General features: G+C 45.7%; 1 pseudogene; it reads right to left on the minus strand.

Annotated features, from left to right (window-relative positions):
• Positions 1-1,963: 1,963 nt before the first annotated feature.
• LOC115897554 lies at positions 1,964-17,837 on the minus strand (annotated as a pseudogene).
• Positions 17,838-18,066: the final 229 nt, after the last annotated feature.

Below are 18,066 nucleotides of genomic sequence, written 5' to 3' on the forward strand. Positions count from 1 at the left end.
GGGCTAAGTGGAGTTTCCATAGCACCCATGAATTGATAGGAGCATGAGCAGAAAAGCCACATTTTTTTCTGGATGAGAAAACAGAAAGCTGAAGTTAGTGAAACTGACCACTAAGATGAATGTAAGAATCCTAGAAGTGAAAGATCCAAAGAAGGGAATTCCCAAATTATGTGTCTAATTTACCCCTGAGCCCTGCATGTAAGAATAGATTCAAAGCAGCTCAGCTAAAGACCAAAGATCTAAATCGAGACCAGAACTGTCACCAGAAAAATAGAGTTTATGGGTCAAATCTAATCCAAACATTTGCCAGCAAAAATAAATGATACTGCACATCAGGAAAAAAATAATAGATGCCAGAATATCCACAACTTAAAATTAATAATGCTCAGAATACATATACAAAATGAGTCAATATAAGAGAACCAAAGATTGATCACTGGATGTGAAAAAAACAAAAGAACAAAGAGATGGAGCACATATTCAAGAGAAAAGCATCTCAGCTGATTCCAAATCTGAAGTGAACCAAATGTTGAAACAAACATACAAGAATTGCAAAGCAACTATTATAAGTATCCTAAATACAGTTTTTCAAAATGCTCACAATGAATGAAAAGACAGAAAATATCAGCAAAGAATTTTTTAAATAAAAATTCCATTCCTGTTTCATAGAAAAATGAAGACATGCCCACACAAAGATTTCAACATGAATAGTCACATAACGTATAATTACAATAAACAAAAACTGGAAACAACTCAAGTGTCCATCAGCAGGTGAACAAAGATATTGTATATTCGTACAGTGGAATATTGTTAAGCAATAGAATGGAAAGAACTACTGATATACACAACAACAAAGATGAATCTTAAAAGCATTATGCTAGGCAAGGGAGCCAGACATGAAGAGTACATATAAACCATATGATTCCATTTATATAAACCTCTAAAAAATATATAATCTATCATGACAGAAGATCAATGGTTGCCTTGGGTCATTGGCAGGGGTGTCCAGTGGAATGGGGCACAAGAGAACTTGGAGGGGGGCAATGGAAATGTTCTGTATTTTTATTATGGTAGTGGTCATATGTATGTAAAAGTTTGTTAACACTCAGTGAAAAGTTTGCTTGAAGTGCATCTGATTTATTGTATACAAGCTATAAGTAAATGGTTTTCTTAAGGAAAAGATATGGTGGTAACCTTGATATTCTCAAACTGAATAATCAAGGAGATTTTAATTTAAAATTACTTACAAATAAGTGGACAGGGTTTAGTGCATCCAACAAGGTATAGTGCAGTACTCCTGAGATAGCAACGGTAGGGAGCCATTACCACCTCTAGACCTGAAGGGGCAAAAGAGGGGAAGGTACTACCTGACAAGAGCCATAGAATTTGGTGGAGACAGCCCTCATGTGGCAAGCAGGCAATAAGGGAACCTGAGAAACAAATTCCCTGGCCTCACTCTCCTGCACCCTCCAATCTCCTGTGAGTGCCTCCCCTTGACCAAACCCAACTGGAAGCCAGAGGTTAAGGGACTGTGGAAGCATCCCTACAGGTCAGCCTCCCAGGGCACAGAGAAGAAAAAACACAGATAGTGGATCTGGAAGGGCAGATGGAAAGTATCCAGCCCTATTTATAATTTCATGGGAAAGGAATGAAGGAAAGTAGGGAGGGGTAAAAAGTCTTAGGGAATGAGGCAAGGAACTCTGCGAGGGATGAGGCTTCTAGGCCAAGGGGACTGCTCATGTATCACTAGCCAAACAGAAATCAGCCTAGATTAGAAGTGGTCAAACATGTTTGTTTCCAAAAGAAAAGTTTCAAACACCTCACCTTCCTTATTTCCTGAGCAAGTTTCCTTACATGGCCCTGGATCCTAATGATGTCCTAAGGCTCCCTGCTTCCATATTTCCCTAGGCCCCCCATTTTCCACTGAGGACCATGACCTCACTCTCTTAGCCACACACTTTCTTCACAGCTTAGGGGAGTAGCCAACCACCACGATGTTCTCCCCAGTGATGGAGCACATCTGGAGAGCCCAGGAAGGACATCCTTCCTGCATAGTCCTCTGGCTCCGCAAACCTGAGGGAAGAGAGCAGAGATGAGGGCGCAGCCTTTGAAGTGTTAATCTCTGACCTCAGGTCCTGCTGCCCCAGAGGGGTGCCCAGCATTGACCCCAATCAACCCATACCTCACCAGGCTCCACGGGGGGCTCACACCCACCCTGTAGCCTCCAGCCCAGGACTGTGATGTCTTCAGACTTCAGAGAGGGGAACAGCTAGTAGACTGGAAGATCAGGGATCTATGTCTTCTTGAACCTGAACTTTCCCTCAAGTAGACACAGACCGCTAAAGTACCAAACACCACCTACCGCTGCAATCCATGGACTTGGTTAAAGCTGGGTAGCAAATATGGCAATGTTTTGTCCTGAGGAAAGATTTCAGGTCAATGTCAGGCAGATGGACTGTTGACAGGAGCAGGGAATGTTGGGGAGCGCTGGTAGCAGGGAGGAGATGGGGACTGGGAAGAGCACCATGGCAGACCAAGTCCTCTGTGGGAGGGTGACCCTGTTTGGCTGAGAAGGGTGAGGAAGGACTCTGGTCTGCTCCCAGAAAGGACAGGGCCCTCCCATGCTTCTACAGGAAAGGGAGAGGTTGTAGGTCCCAAAGGCTGCAGGCCAGAGCCTCTGAGGGATGAGCCTGGGCCAGATGAGTGATGAGCCTGCAGGCCAGAGCCTCTGAGTGATAAGCCTCTGAGTGATGAGCCTGCAGGTCTCTGTGGGCCTCAGTTCAGCTGGAAGCTTGGCTGAGGAAGGAATCTGTGGGACCATTGGGGCAGGGAGTGGGAGTAGGAGCCACAGTGACCCTCCCCATTTGCACAAAGTCAGTCTTGATTATTCCTGGCACCAGGCAGTTTACCCAGATGTCTTTTGGAGCCAGCTCCATTGCCAGAGACTTAGAGAGGCCCAGCAGGGCTGTTCTGCTGGTGTTGCAGGCTCCCAACTTCTGAAATGCAAAAGGAAGCAAAGTGGATTGACAATGCAGGGATGGACAATTACCTGAGCAACAAAAGCTGTGACTCTGGGTCACAGACTAAGAAGATATGCCTGACTCCAGCCCCAAACTAAAATGCCTTCCCTGACCCCTCACCACCCCATAATAATTTTCAGGACTGAAATTCTGAGGTAGCAGGGCTCCTCCAGGCTTAGGGAAATGTCACGTTGCTGCATGTGTGTCCAAGCTTGACACAGACAGCTGCACTGTGCTTTTGAACATTCAGGAAGGAAGCAGGAATTAAGAGACCCAGGGCCCAGTCCTTGAAGTAATGCAAACTGGCTATTCTTACCCTAGGCACATGGCTTAATGTCCTTGGGTATTAGGTCTATTATGACAAAGTGAGATTACACCTGGTCTGTAGCAGTCAGGGTGTTATGCTGGTGTTAACAGCACAACAAAAAAACAAAAAAACAGCATTTAAAAAAATTTTTACTTTGGTCCTTTTAATAGAGATGGGGTCTCGCTATGCTGCCCATACTGGTCTTGAATTCCTGAACTCAAGCAATTCACCTGCCCCAGCCTCCCAAAGTGCTGAGATTACAGGTGTGAGCCACCACGCCTGGCCTGGTGTTCACACATCTTAACTCTACCTTATCTGGGATCAACAGCCAATTCTCCCACATACCCCTGCAGGGCCTCACAGGAAACCAGTTTCAGCTATCCCTCACCCAGCCACATACAGAGGAGCTCACACTCACTGGTATTGGCACATAACCCACTGTAGATGAGACCAGAACCACAGAGCTTCCCCTGTGAGAAGAAAGGGAGATGAGAAGAGATGAAAGTTCAATAAAAAGACCAGGTGAGCCAGGAAATTGTATTTTTATGCTATGAGGAAACCAGCTCAGGATTCAGGGTGAAAGCATAAAAGTTTGGGAACAATTTGGAAGACTAGAGGGAAGCTGGACATCTAAATTAGTGGATACCAAGGCCACTGCTGGGGTCAAAGCCACCCAGTACACACAGCCAGAGTGGCATCCCTTGGGGCAGAGTCCCGAGGCTGAGGGGCAGCACTCCTGGAGAGCAGAGCCAAGTGACACTCGTGTGTCACAGAGACCCCTGTGAGGTCTGGGCAACGAGTCCCAGCCTGGCCTGCCCCTGGGCAGCCACGGGACACAGGACAGCCAGGCTCCTCATGGGAAGGTGAGGAGAAGCAAACCCACAGGGCTTCTGACCAGAAGGGAAACTGATGACATGCCCACAGATGAGGGCAAGCATAACTGGAGCTGGCGGCTCTGGGTGACTTCACTCTGGCCCCTTCATCCCTGCAGCTGCCACTGCAGGGGCAAGGTCCATGCCACTCCCCGGGATGAAAGAAACAAGGGCCAGTGAAAGGTCCTTCGAGGACCTGGAAGGCAGGCCCTGCCCGTCCGCAGCAAGTGTCTCTTCATCTTCATCACAACTGCCACATCCCATGAGGAAGAAGGTAGGTCTGGAAATGGAGAACATTTCCCAAAGGACACACCTACCATCTCCCCCGCCATCCTCTACTTCCTGAGTCCCTGCCCAAGTGCTTCCAGGGCGGTAGAAAAAATCCAATGCACTTAGAACTCGGTGCCCACTAGCCCCTCTCATCCCTCATTCCCTGTTCTCCATGTGGGGCAGCAGCTGGCTCAGCAGCAGGGCTGAGGCCTTCACGTTCACACACAGGATCTGAAATGAGAAAGAATCCACGGGCAAGGGACAGGGAGGGAGGAGGTCTGTCCAGGGCCCATCTCACTGGTCACTTGGAGACCTGTGGCCAGAACAAGAATGAAGCCCTGTGACTGTGCCAAGTGCTGGGACACTTACTATGTGGGTATTCCTTACTATGTGTGAGGGAAAAGGGATCAGAGGTTCCAGTCCTGCCCAGGTCATAGGGGAGCCACCAATAATCTGTGATTTAGGGTACCCTCTCACTGTCGGTCCCCACACAACCTCTCCCCAGTCAATATTGCCCTCTGGAGAGGAGGCTGGGGAAATACAGTTGAGGGAGGGAAATCAGGATAACTTAGTGAGTGCCATTAGGTAGGTGCAATGAGAGAAGGGAATCCATACTGAGTATTTGGTCTATGTCAGCAAAGGTTTGGAACCAGGATTTTTTTTTAACCAGAAGAGCCTGAGTGTGGCTGAAGGGAGAGGAGAGGAATTGAAAGTTGAGTCTGGAAGGCCATGGAATGTGAGGCCCACAGAGAGAAGGTGGGGTGGGCTCCACCAGGAGAAGGGGAGGGGTGGTCAGTGGGATGAAGGCTCCCTGAGGAGGGGATGGCTTACATAGATCACAGGACCCAGTCTCTGCCAACAGGGTCAGGAGAGGACCAGGACTGAGCCCTCGAAGGGGGCCCATCAGGACAGCAGGGGCAGGGGGTGTGGAGAGGCAGTGGGAGCCCCTGGAATGCTCTATTGATTGAGTGGGACGGTAGGCCTGGGCAGGGGTCCCTTCTCTCTGCTGTGTCTGTGAACAAGTGAGGTGTCTCTGTGACAGTCCAGAGGGGGCCCATGGGACAGGCAGAATGAAGGGACTAGAACAGGTGCCAGTAAGTCCGGACTGAGACAGCCTCAGAAACCTGAGCCAAGGGAGGAGTCTTTGCCACAGATAGACCAGGAAATTTCTGGCATCTCAGCTCTTTGTAGCAGTGACCAGCACAAGGAGAGTCAGGGTAGAGGAGGCTGCTGGAGCCTGGTCTAGGCTGGGCATAGTCAGTGCCTGTCCAACTTACTGATGGGCAGCTTGTCCCAGGGAGCCCCAGCCCCCACCCATCACGGTCAGCATTGAGGTAGGGAGGGAGGGCATGTGGGTGCTGAGGTGCTCTGTGTGCATATGCATGCGTGCAGAAATGGAGGACAGAGAGCCAAGCAGGAAGTGATCCTATCCCCTGTCCTCACCTTGTCCCAGACCGGCTCACTGGCTCCCAGTGTGCTCCCCACCAAGGGACTGACCTCTGCCACGCACACTAGTCACCGCCTCCACAGTGCTTCAGGCCTGTGGAGGAAATGACAGAGGATGTGGAGGAAGGAGCGAATGAGAGATGGTGACAACCCAGGGCAAAGTGACGAACCCCTGCCTGAGGTCATCCTGCAGCATCCCTGGAGCACTGGCAGATCCTGGCCATCAGAGGTGAGTGAAATATTTGTTTCTCACCTCCTTGGAGGCATCAAATTCCTGCCCCTGTGTGATGCCTAGTTGACACCCAGGCCCCGACCAGTCCAGATCTTCACTCACCTCCTACATTTCTAATCAATTTTGTCTCACCTCTCCCTCCACTCCAGAATCTTCCTCCCACAGTCTCACATCAAGAGCCCATTCATTCTCTGCAACATGCAGCTGCCCACTGCACACTCCTTCAGATTCTGCCTCACGACTCACCCCTTCCAGGGTGGTCACACATGAAGAGCTCTTACCCCAGTGGGCTCCCCAGCACAGCACCTGGGGGTGCGCTAGAGCTGTGCTCTCAAACTTCAACAAGTACACAGATCACTGGCAGACTGTGTGCAAAGTTAGCCTCCATTCAAGCAGCCTCAGCTAGATCTGAACTTCCAGGTATCTAGCAAGCTCCCAGGCCAGGCCACCCTTTGTTTAGCACTGCTCTAGACCAGCCCGTGTGAGCTCCCTCCTGCCAGGAACATCTCTTCTCAGACACATCTGGTTGTCCATTTGCTTCATTCCCTGGGCAGGGCCCTGTCCTGGGCTGCACAGGTTGTTCACCTAGATACCATTCCTAGAGACCCCAGCCATGTCAGGGCTGGATCTGGGTATCCTCATCTTCTCCTCCTCCCACTGCCTGCCCCTTCACCGTGACCACCAGCCACTCCTGATCCTCAGCCTTCCGCAGGTGGCACACGGTGCCCACCACCCTGAGCGCGGCCACGACCCAGCCCACGTTCTGCTGCTTCTGGCCACTGACGACCATGTGGGCCCCGTCCTGGGCAAGATGCCGAGCGATGGCAAAGCGGATCCTGGGGGCAGGGATGGAGTGATGGCTTCTGCCCTACCCACTCTCCTCCTGGAAGCCTGATCTTGAGACACAAATTGAGTTCCCTGGTGTTGTCTGAGAGCAACCTCCAAATCCTTCTGAGCAAGGAAGAGGAACTGAGTGGCTAATACTTACCAGGCCTTCGCAAAAGCTATCCCATTTAATTCTCACAACTTAATGTATAATTATATTTTATAGATGAAGAAATGTTCATGTCAATTTTGTTAAAGGAGTTTTTAAAAAGTAATGTTTCATCAAATCAGTTAACTTGCTGGGTACCCGGTCTACATTGTAAAGAATATTTTTAATGGTCCAGCCTATTTTCTTTTTGTTCTAGCCAGAGGCCTCCGGTATAAATTAGTTTCTCTAAGCTTAACAGATTCCCTCTGCTCTGCAGTTGAAACACTTTCATTTTGAAGAACGCATTCTCCCCTCTGCATTTCCTTCCTTTGAGGAGATCTGATGTACTCTTGATAGGGCTGCTCAACCCCTGTGATAAAGAAAGAGCAGAAGGCACATTTCCTCTACGTTGTACAAACTATCTGGGTAGCTCGGAATTTTTTAATGTATTCATTTATTATGAAGATCAGGCCTTGGGAGCACCCATAAAGATTTAAAACATCACGGAGATCTGGGAAGTCTAGAATGATTAAACAATTCTGAAATAGAATGGTCTAAATTGGCGAAATTATAGACCACGAAGGGTCAAAAGGAAGATCGTGTCCATGAAGCACTTAACACCAGAAACTCCTCCTCCTGCCAGTGATAATGACTCATAGCTTGTGGCTTATGATGGCAGTCAGAGGATGAGTGGAATTGGAGCGACATGGGAAGAAATGTGACAATGAGAAGAGGTTCACCTATGAAAACTCCCTGAGCTGGTCCTGAGACATTGGCCTGCTCATTCCCCTGGTGCCAGTGGGCATCCTCCAGTCAATGAAACCACTGAGTCTGAGGGACAAATAGGTCTCAGGTTTCTCCCTATTAGACCAGGATCCTAAAAGGCCATGGCTGCATGGAAGATGGGGAGAGAGGGATGTCCTGGTGGTAATAAGATAAATATCTTGGGACTACTGAGGCTGTAGGTAGGGAGATAAGATTCAAGCACTGCTCTCATTGACTCAGAAAGCAGCTGGTTTTCCAACTACACCATTCTTAGAGCTCAGAAACCAGAGCTCTAAGGAGAGATGCTGTGATTTTGAGTTAATTATAAGCTCTAGAGCTGTATGATGGGGTGGGAGCATTGAGCAGGAATGTGTGGGATGGACATTGACTGCAGTGCCCACTCTGGAATGAAGACACTGACATCTCCTAGTCATGAGCCAGCTAGGGACTCCTATTCACTCACCCTCTTGTGGACCCAGTGATCAGTGATCACAGCCACTTTATCAGTCAGGACATTGCTCTTATCTGCTCTTTTGCCAAACATTTTTGCTGAGAGAGGGACTGAGGGCCGATGAAGACCCCTAAAGGTCCATGACACAGCCTTGAACATGGCAGTCACTGTCTGGTTTTCCTCCTTCTGGACCCAAAGCTGGGGAAGAACCTGGGAAGATATTCACATTATGGAGCACATTAGGACCTGTGTCTCCATGCATCCTCCATGGAAGTGCCACTGAGGCCTCTGACGGACGTCCCACCATTCTCCAAACTTTCCAGGAAAGTACAGGACTATCCATGTTCTTTCCACAGCCTATTCCACCAGAAGGGCTTCCCCACTGTAGTGAACTGCAGCACCACAGCAGACATGGCCAGGCATGGTGCTGGGCCCCGGTAAGTGCCTGAGTGATATTTGCCTGGCTCACCTCTACATCCGTCATCTGAGCATTGAACTTGTTCTCAACAGCTCCAGGTTCTGACCTTTCCTGAAGCCACCCCTCATCTCTCCACCTAAAGTCACAGCAACAGCCCCCTTCTCAGATACTAAACTTGTAACATTTCCGACAGGCAAGTTGCTTCTCATCACAAATGACTCCCTTCCAACTCTAGATAAAGTCCAGTCACTCCCTTCTGATTCCAATAAAGTCAGGCCACTCCCTCCGATTCCAAAAAAATTCACAGAGCCTCTCCTCTCACCTCCTCCTAGCCCCCAGGCCTTCCTGTTCAGGTCTACCTGCCCAAACAGCCCACAGCACCTTGTGTCACTGTAACTGCAACAGCAGCACCTCATATCTGAAACAATTTTCAACACATACCTTTCATCTCAAACCCCCTTACTATCCAGTGGGGACACCAAGGAACAATAATAATCCTAAGCTGGCTCCCCTAAGAGGTATACTGTGAAGCAAGTAGTTTTTCTGGAGATGATCTTGGGAAGCAATGTTAGGAGACTAGAGGGAGTGAGATGGAAGAGAAGACAGCCCAGGAAAGATGGAAGATGAGGAGAGAGGGATGTCCTGGTGGTAAAAAGACAAGTATCTTAGGACTACCAAGCCAGTACCAAGATTCAAGTACTCCCCTCATTGAACCACAAAGCAGCTGGTTTTCCAACTACATTATTCTTAGAGCTCAGAAATCAGATATTGAGGGAGAGATGCTAAGATTTGGAGTTAATTATAAATTCCAGAGCTGTGTGATGAGGTGGGAGCATTGGACAGGGATGTGTGAGATGGGCATTGACTGCAGAGCCCAGTCTGGAATGAGGACACTGACATCTCCTAGTCATGAGCCAGCTAGGGACTCCCATTCGGGAAAGGTGTGTGATCAATCAGGTTACTTCTGTGACTACTGAAGTTCAATCTGCTGAGGAACTCTGAGCATCTGCTTCAAATTCAAAGGGAATTGGGGACTTAAGGTGGCCCACCCTCCCAGTTTTCCTGCACTCCAGGAAATCCCCCAGTCCCAGGCAAACCAGGACAGCTGGTCAACTCTTGTCAGTCATTGGTTGAGGGCTGCTCTTAAGCAGCGTTAAATTCCTTACTACTGCCAGCTTGCCCCACCTGTGCACAAAGCAGGTTCGAGGAACCAGAAAACCCAGCGAAAGTCACAGGTGTGAGCTGTTGGAAGTTGGGCTGATGAATACAGAAAGGTGAGTGCTGAGAGGACTCAGGCAGGATACCAACAGCATCTGCTGTAAAGTTCACATGTATTGATCATTATGTTCTAAGCATAATGCTATGCAATCTTCATGATTTTTTTTCATTTAATAGTCATTTAGTCTTTTTGAAGTAGTCATTATTATTATCCACATTTTATAGAACTGCAAACAGAAGCACAGAGAAATAAATTGTTCAATTTCTCACAACCAGTAACAAGCTGAGGTTCAACCCACATCTACTGAGTAGAAAATCTGCAGTCTTAGTATCTAAATTATACTGGCTTCTCTGACTCCTCTCAGGAAGGTGTTACTTGTTCTGAGCCCACAGGACTTTTATATTTGTCTTGGATATCCTCAAACTTCACTTGGCTTTATAATAATCAGGATACTGTAGTATTGACAGAAGAACAGGCACACAGTAGATGGAACAGAACAGAACATCCCAAAATAGAGCCACACAAGTACAGCAAACTGATTTTTGACAAAGGTGCAAAAACAATTCAATGAGGAAGGATAATCTTTTAAACAAATGACACCGGAGCAATCGAACATCTATAGTAGAAGAAAATGAACCTCAAGCTAAACCTCATTCTTTATTTAAAAAAAAAAAAAAAAAAAGGAGGCCAGATGTGATGACTTACTTACACCTGTAATCCCAGCATTCTGGGAGGCCAAGGCAGGAGGATGACTTGAGCCAGGAGTAGAGACCAGGCTGAGCAACATAGCAAGATTCTCATCTCTACAAAATTAAAAAGTTAGCCAGGCATGTTGGTGCACACCTGTGGTCCCAGCTACTCAGGAAGCTGAGGTGAGAGGATCATTTGTGACTGAGATGTCCAGCCTGGGTGACAGACCAAGACTCTGTCTAAAAAAAACCAAAAATCCCTCAAAATGGATCACAGATTAATACATAAAACTCTAAAACCTTTTACAGAAAACACAGGCTAAAATCTTCAGGACAAAGAACTAGGTGAAGAGTTCTTAGAAATGACACCAAAATCATGATCCATAAAAGAAAAAATAAATCAGATTTCCTCAAAATAAAAACATTTGCTCTGTGAAAGACCCTGTTAAGAGAATGAAAGTCGAGCTATAGATTGGCATAAAAATATTTGCAAACCACATCTGACCAAAAAACCTCATATTAGAATATATGAAGAACTCTCAAACTCAACAATAAAAATGCAATTCAACTAAAAAGTGAGAAAAAATACTTGAGCATTCATCAAAGAGGATATATACGTGGCAAATAAATACCTGAAAGGATTTTGAATACCATATCCATTAGGGAAATGCAAATTAAAATCACAATGAAATACTACTATTCCTCTATTACAACCGCTAAAATCAGAAAAATACCAAATGTTGGTGAGGATGTAGGGAAACTGGATTTCTCATACATTGCTGGTGGGAACATAACAGGGTACAGCCACTTGGAGAAATAGCTTGGGAGTTTCCTTTAAAAAATAAACATACACTTACTATATGACCCAGTTGCTGTACTCCCAGGCTTTATCCCAGAATTGAAAACGCAAGCTCACACAAAATCATGTACATGAATGCTTATAGCAGCTTCATTTGTACATAGTAGCCAAAACTGGGAACAACTCAAATGTTCTTCAGTGGGTGAATGGTTGAGCAAACTGTAGTATATCCATCCCGTGGACCACTACAAAACAATTGTGCTATATCCCAAACATACATTCAGTATTTGTCCCAGGTTCCTACACAGATTTCTGTGGAATTTCCTGAGTGGTAAGAGTGTCTTTTGCTAGTCATAATGAGCCCTTTTCAGTCATACCTGAGTTTATACTAATGAGGTGACTTTGAGTGGGGCCTCTAAATAGCCTCAGGGTGGAACTGGTCACCAGAGAGATCAAGTGATTAGAGGGCTGAAACTTTCAGTTCCACCCACTGACCTCCAGGAAGGGGAGAAGGGGTCTGGAGATTGAGCCCTATAAGAACTCATGAACAATGAGATGCAGAGGGCTTCCAGGTTGGTGAACACACTGGGGTGCTGGGAGGGTGGCACACCCAGAGAGATAGGTATGGAAGCTACACAAACACAGCATACCTTGTGCTATGCATCTGTTCCATTTGGTTGTTTTTGAGTTTTATCCTTTGGAATAAACCAGTAGGTGTAAATAAAGAGATTTCCTGAGTTCTTTGAACCATTCCAGCAAATTATCCAGCCCAAGGAATCCCTGATTTATAGCTAGTCAGTCAGACATATGGGTGGCCTGGGACTTGCAACTCACATCTGAAATGGGGGCGATCGCTGAGACTGAACCATTGAACCTATGGAATCTGGTGCCACCGCCAGCTAGTGTCAGAGTTGGATTGAACTGTGGGGCACCAGCTGGTGTCAGAAAATTGGAGTGTGAGAAAATACTCCAGAGCAATAAAGAACAAAATACTGATAAGTGCAACAATTTATGGATCTCAAGAGGGTTCTGCTGAGTAAATATAGTTGATTCCAAAGAGTTATGTACCATACGATCCCACTAATATATTCTTGAGATGATAAAATTATAGAAATGTAGAAAAGATTTGTGGTTGCCAGACGTTAGGGATGGGATAAGGGGAGGCAGATGAGTGTCACTACAAGAGGTAGCATGAAGGATCTTTGTGGTGATAGAACAGTTCTGTGTCTCAATTGTGGTGGTGGCCACACAAATCAACATGTGATAAAATGTCCAGAACCACACACACATACACACACACACGAGTGCATATAAAACTGATGAGATACGAATAAAATTTGTGGATTGTATCAATGTCAATTTCCTGGTTTTGATATTGCACTATCATTATGGAAGATGTTAATACATTATTATAATACCATTGGAACTACTGGATAAAAAATATGTGAGACCTCTCTGTACTATTTTTGCAACTTTCTCTGAATCTAAAATTATTTTAAACTGAAAGTTCCTTAAGAAATTCACTTGGCTTTGACTTGTAGAATACAATTGGGCTAAGATCTGTAAAACAACAAAACACTAATTAATCAGGCTCAATTTCTGGAACCACTTAAAACAATTGTTTATTAAAGCAGATATCGGAATAGGAACAGCTCCAGTCTCCAACTCCCAACGCGAGCGACACAGAAGACCAGTGATTTCTGCATTTTCAACTGAGGTACTGGGGTCATCTCACTAGGGAGTGCCGGACAATCGGTGCTGGCCAGCTGCTGCAGCCCGACCAGCGAGAGCTGAAGCAGGGCGAGGCATCGCCTCACCTGGGAAGCGCAAGGGGGAAGGGAATCCCTTTTCCTAGCCAGGGAACTGAGACACACAACACCTGGAAAATCCGGTGACTCCCACCCCAATACTGCGCTTTAAGCAAACGGGCAAACCAGGAGAATATATCCCACACCTGGCCGGGAGGGTCACATGCCCACGGAGCCTCCCTCATTGCTAACACAGCAGTCTGCGATCTAACCGCAAGGCAGCAGCGAGGCTGGGGGAGGGGTGCCCGCCATTGCTGAGGCTTAAGTAGGTAAACAAAGCCACTGGGAAGCTCGAACTGGGTGAAGCTCACAGCAGCTCAAGGAAACCTGCCTGTCTCTGTAGACTCCACCTCTGGGGACAGGGCACAGTTAACAACAACAACAACAAAAGCAGCAGGAACCTCTGCAGATGCAAACGACTCTGTCTGACAGCTTTGAAAGAGAGCAGTGGATCTCCCAACATGGAGGTTGAGATCTGAGAAGGGACAGACTGCCTGCTCAAGTGGGTCCCTGACCCCTGAGTAGCCTAACTGGGAGACATCCCCCACTAGGGGCAGTCTGACAGCCCACACCTCACAGGGTGGAGTACACCCCTGAGAGGAAGCTTCCAAAGTAAGAATCAGACAGGTACACTCGCTGTTCAGCAATATTCTATCTTCTGCAACCTCTGCTGCTGATACCCAGGCAAACAGGGTCTGGAGTGGACCTCAAGCAATCTCCAACAGACCTACAGCTGAGGGTCCTGACTGTTAGAAGGAAAACTATCAAACAGGAAGGACACCTATACCAAAACCCCATCAGTACGTCACCATTATCAAAGACCAGAGGCAGATAAAACCACAAAGACGGCGACAAAGCAGGGCAGAAAAGCTGGAAATTCAAAAAATAAGAGCGCATCTCCCCCTGCAAAGGAGTGCAGCCCATCGCCAGCAACGGATCAAAGCTGGTCAGAGAATGACTTTGACGAGATGAGAGAAGAAGGCTTCAGTCCATCAAACTTCTCAGAGCTAAAGGAGGAATTACGTACCCAGCGCAAAGAAACTAAAAATCTTGAAAAAAGAGTGGAAGAATTGACAGCTAGACTAATTACTGCAGAGAAGGTCATAAACGAAATGACAGAGATGAAAACCATGACATGAGAAATACGTGACAAATGCACAAGCTTCAGTAACCGACTCGATCAACTGGAAGAAAGAGTATCAGCAATTGAGGATCAAATGAATGAAATGAAGCGAGAAGAGAAACCAAAAGAAAAAAGAAGAAAAAGAAATGAACAAAGCCTTCAAGAAGTATGGGATTATGTAAAAAGACCAAATCTACGTCTGATTGGGATGCCTGAAAGTGAGGGGGAAAATGGAACCACGTTGGAAAACACTCTTCAGGATATCATCCAGGAGAACTTCCCCAACCTAGTAGGGCAGGCCAACATTCAAATTCAAGAAATACAGAGAACGCCACAAAGATACTCCTCAAGAAGAGCAACTCCAAGACACATAATTGCCAGATTCACCAAAGTTGAAATGAAGGAAAAAATCTTAAGGGCAGCCAGAGAGAAAGGTTGGGTTACCCACAAAGGGAAGCCCATCAGACTAACAGCAGATCTCTCAGCAGAAACTCTACAAGCCAGAAGAGAGTGGGGGCCAATATTCAACATTCTTAAAGAAAAGAATTTTAAACCCAGAATTTCATATCCAGCCAAACTAAGTTTCATAAGTGAAGGAGAAATAAAATCCTTTACAGATAAGCAAATGCTTAGAGATTTTGTCACTACCAGGCCTGCCTTACAAGAGACCCTGAAGGAAGCCATAAACATGGAAAGGAACAACCGGTACCAGCCATTGCAAAAACATGCCAAAATGTAAACACCATCGATGGTAGGAAGAAACTGCATCAACTAACAAGCAAAATAACCAGTTAATATTATAATGGCAGGATCAAGTTCACACATAACAATATTAACCTTAAATGTAAATGGACTAAATGCTCCAATTAAAAGACACAGACTGGCAAACTGGATAAAGAGTCAAGACCCATCAGTCTGCTATATTCAGGAGACCCATCTCACATGCAGAGACATACATAGGCTCAAAATAAAGGGATGGAGGAAGATCTACCAAGCAAATGGAGAACAAAAAAAAGCAGGGGTTGCAATACTAGTCTCTGATAAAACAGACTTTAAACCATCAAAGATCAAAAGAGACAAAGAAGGCCATTACATAATGGTAAAGGGATCAATTCAACAAGAAGAGCTAACTATCCTAAATATATATGCACCCAATACAGGAGCACCCAGATTCATAAAGCAAGTCCTTAGAGACTTACAAAGAGACTTAGACTGCCATACAATAATAATGGGAGACTTCAACACTCCACTGTCAACATTAGACAGATCAACAAGACAGAAAGTTAACAAGGATATCCAGGAATTGAACTCATCTCTGCACCAAGAGGACCTAATAGACACCTATAGAACTCTCCACCCCAAATCAACAGAATATACATTCTTCTCAGCACCACATCGCACTTATTGCAAAATTGACCACATAATTGGAAGTAAAGCACTCCTCAGCAAATGTACAAGAACAGAAATTATAACAAACTGTCTCTCAGACCACAGTGCAATCAAACTAGAACTCAGGACTAAGAAACTCAATCAAAACCGCTCAACTACATGGAAACTGAACAACCTGCTCCTGAATGACTACTGGGTACATAACGAAATGAAGGCAGAAATAAAGATGTTCTTTGAAACCAATGAGCGCAAAGATACGACATACCAGAATCTCTGGGACACATTTAAAGCAGTGTGTAGAGGGAAATTTATAGCACTAAATGTCCACAAGAGAAAGCTGGAAAGATCTAAAATGGACACTCTAACATCACAATTAAAAGAACTAGAAAGGCAAGAGCAAACACATTCAAAAGCTAGCAGAAGGCAAGAAATAACTAAGATCAGAGCAGAACTGAAGGAGATAGAGACACAAAAAACCCTCCAAAAAATCAATGAATCCAGCAGTTGGTTTTTTGAAAGATCAACAAAATTGACAGACTGCTAGCAAGACTAATAAAGAAGAAAAGAGAGAGGAATCAAATAGACGCAATAAAAAATGATAAAGGGGATATCACCACCGACCCCACAGAAATACAAACTACCATCAGAGAATACTATAAACACCTCTACGCAAACAAACTAGAAAATCTAGAAGAAATGGATAATTTCCTGGACACTTACACTCTTCCAAGACTAAACCAGGAAGAAGTTGAATCCCTGAATAGATCAATAGCAGGCTCTGAAATTGAGGCAATAATTAATAGCCTACCAACCAAAAAAAGTCCAGGACCAGATGGATTCACAGCTGAATTCTACAATTATTACAAAACTAAAAGTTTTGGGTTTTTTTCTTTTTGATATAAATTTTAAGAGGTTAAAAATACAACAATTCTCTCTCATTTGTTTGTTTGTTTGTTTGTTTTTGAAACAGGGTCTTACTTTGTCATCTAGGCTGGAGTTCAGTGGCATGATCTCAGCTCACTGCAGCCTCAACCTCCCAAGCTCAGGTGATCCTCTGCCTCAGCCTCCCAAGCAGCTAGGACCACAAGTGCATGCCACCATGCCTGGCTGATTTATTTTATTTTTCTACAGAGACAGGGTCTCATTATATTGCCCAGGCTGGTCTTGAACTGCTGGGCTCAATGAATCCTCCCAGCTTGGCCTCCCAAAGTGTTGGGATTACAGACATGAGCCACCTGTTATTTTAAAATGACCAACCACACATGCCTCAGAGAATTTTCAAAGTCTGTTTCTTAAATTTTGAATGTAGAATTTGGCAATGATTATTAAAGTTGTGAATGGTAAAAGTCTATTATTAAAATTTCACAACTTTAAATTAGCTGTACACTTAGAGTTTTTGTATGAAAATTGGGCTATTATCAAATTTTCTGAATTAATATGTTCCAGTTTCATAGCAGAAACCATTTGACATGCTTTCAAGACAGCAGGATTCACAGGACAGCCCCAGGCAGAACCCTCTCATCACTCCCATCCCTAATCCTGGGAAGCCCTCCCAGCCCAAGAAGCAAGGCCCAGGGTCTCTAAGGGTGGGAATAGCTCAGTCCACGGGTGTCTCTGGCAGCACTGATACTTGCTACCACAGCAGGGAATGGGGATTTGACCTTTTATCTCTGGGGACAAAAGAAATAAGGAAGTTTGCACTTCTTCTGATAAGGATTTGAGTCCAGGCCTTAAGACTGCCCCTGTGTATACTCCAGCACTACTGGTGGTGACCAGTACAGGTTACTGACCACTGGGTCCCCTGGCAGCCAAACTTATCCCTTCCAAATGAGGGCTGTGTAAGAAGAGGTATGTGTCTCCTAGAGGACTCTGGCCTCTCCAGTCTCAACAGCCCATTGCCTCCAGGGAGACCCTTGAAGGAAAGAGACATGCCTACCTGGGACCAATGGACTCAAATGCTTACCTTGGATTCCTGAGCAGAACCTTGGGGCTGCAGCAGTCCTGGAGCTGTGCTGATTGGCACTGAGTATTCTGTTATATAAGAATTCCAGCCCATTCCCTCTTGTCTTTCAGACACTCCTTTTAAGCTCACCCTGTTCCTTTCCCACCACACTCCCAAGCCCTTTGTTGAGTCATAAAAACATCTAAGCAAATTGTGGTGTCCTTAGAGCCACCTATAGTATCCCTGAACAACCCTTATAAGGCAATATTCTGCCTCCGAAGCTGCCCCAGCTAGGTTCCTGGTAACAAAAGATCCTGGAGGAATACAGGGGTTCTCCACTTCC

The sequence above is a fragment of the Rhinopithecus roxellana genome, chromosome 5, assembly GCF_007565055.1.
Source record: "Rhinopithecus roxellana isolate Shanxi Qingling chromosome 5, ASM756505v1, whole genome shotgun sequence".
NCBI classification, from domain to species: Eukaryota; Metazoa; Chordata; class Mammalia; order Primates; family Cercopithecidae; genus Rhinopithecus; species Rhinopithecus roxellana.